We start from the raw sequence: 2,243 nt of genomic DNA on the forward strand, positions 1-2,243 counted from the left end.
TCCTAACTAAGAAACAGCAATAAAAGACACATGAATGAGACAGAAGTTTGCTGCATTAAAGGGAAAATAATACTTGTCCAACGCAATATCGCATCTAATGTGGCTGAGATGCGGCCGCCGTCGCCGCCGCCGCCGCCGCCGCCGCTGTCTCGTTGCATTTGAGATGTTGCCGCGTCCCCTCCTGTTCTGACACATGCTATAACGGCTAATTATATGTGATAGCTGGTATTATTCAATTCGGAAACAGTCGTACCTCAAAGAGCAAAGAAAATTACAAAATTGATTTGATGACAGCTAAATTGCAAGAGAAGGCCTTGATTTAACCAGCCAATGTAAATGAGTCCAATTTAGAATCGTGTAATGCAGCGGGCAGAACGCGGCGGAAAATGATCAGGCCGGCCAGTCACAGATATTAAAATGAATTATATCTAATCGGAATTTTAGTCACGCTACATTAACTAATAGAAAGTTATTAACATTTCAAAAGACAGAAAAAAAGCTTTTGCCTGCAAAATTAACAGTGGCTGGGCTGACCTGCGGCCTGCGGATGTGAACACTGTAATGACAGCATAATGGCATATTTACATTTAAAACCTCACTGGCTAATATTCAGATTCAGAATTAGACGCTAAGTCAAGGAATATTTGGTTTGCCCTCCCGACCTCTCAGCAGAGGGTTTCTCTGATTTCAATAGTGCAGTCTAACTTTTAATTTCCTTATTTCTTTCTTTTTTTTTTTTACCCCCCCCACTTCCCTCCTTCCCTCCCCCACTTGTCACTGCTGTCTTTATGGTTCCTGTATCTTTAATCTAACATGTTACAGTATCCTTCCCTTGTTAGTTATTTCCTTCATCTCTTCATTAGAGAATCTATAGAAATATTGTGTCTCCACTTGTGTTCGTCTTTGTTTCTCTCTCCTGATGATCCCAGCCTGTCGTTAGGCGAGAAGGCCATCCCTGACAGCTATTTTACCTCTGGCAACCGAGTTTTGTATTTTAAGTGTTTTACTTTTATATGAATTTTTTTTCTTTTCTCAGCGATATCACTTCAATCTCTTTCTTCAATCCGCTCTGTTTTTAAGTTCAAGGGCTGCGGAGAACACAGAGGAGCGCTCAAAGACGCCACGTTTTGAGACTGTTGATACCTGCCAGGTTTTGCTAATTGTCAAAGTACAGTGAATATCCATAATGAAACAGCACCCACCAGTGAGCCAAGGACAGCGCAGCATTCAAAGGCGTTTCATCACTTATCACACACTACCAACTGAGCCATTAGTATTCACAACATATTAGAAGCTTCATGGACATCATACAAGACGTTTGGATCGACTCAAAGTGCAGTCGATCCTTAATAAAGGCGTCACAATCTTTCAGTAGTCGCAAAGTTTGTTTTCATGACCGGGGGTTATTCAAATTCTAGTGTTTTTAAGTTAGTGAATAGAACAATTTATATGCACACAACGTGAATGTGTCTGTATATAAATGTGTGTGTGTGTGTGTGTGTGTGTGTGTGTGTTATTGTTTCTGGGTTTCGCTGGAGTTAAGCTGACCTCTGGCTCAACACGTTCAGCACCAGACATCACCGCTCCTCTCCTCTCCTCATTTCCACTCCTCCGCTTGTCTGCAGCCGCTCTGTTCATCCGCAGCAAGCGATGAAATTTTTACTTAGGACAGACTGGCTTTTTTATAATTTAGCAGAGTGTGGGGAAGAGCGGGAGCAGACAGCTAGTAGTGCGGTGTAGTGATGCATTTAATGTTTGATAAAAAAAAAAAAGGAGCCGTGCTGCATTCGGTGGGGTTGTCATTGTGGTTTTAAAAGCATCTGAGGAGGGGTTCGCGTGAATGTGTGTGTGTGTGTGTGTGTGTGTGTGTGTGTGTTTGCATGAGGGAGAGACACACAGGAAGAGACAATACTGGGTTCATGTGTGTCAGGATGGAATCATAACATGTTCCCTTTGCAAAATGCACGATGGTATTTGAGGAAAACACGAAGGCTTGCTTCTCTTTGTCCTTTTAGTTTGACACTTTTAGCTTTTGACATTCATATGGTGTGTGTGTGTGTGTGTGTGTGTGTGTATGTGTGTGTGTGTGTGTGTGTGTGTACAGTAAGTGTCTGCATCCGTGCCTGCAGTGGTCTGTTTTAAAAAATAAAAAAGCAACAAAGAACGTCGTGGGCTCTGACGTCCAGCCAGCAGACCTTCCTCTCAGCCCACCATCTGCTCCCCAGGTCACCAGACCCCCCCCC

Source organism: Seriola lalandi, unplaced genomic scaffold, assembly GCF_002814215.2.
Source record: "Seriola lalandi dorsalis isolate HSWRI2012SDOR001 ecotype SW California unplaced genomic scaffold, Sedor1 jcf7180002054899, whole genome shotgun sequence".
NCBI lineage: Eukaryota > Metazoa > Chordata > Actinopteri > Carangiformes > Carangidae > Seriola > Seriola lalandi.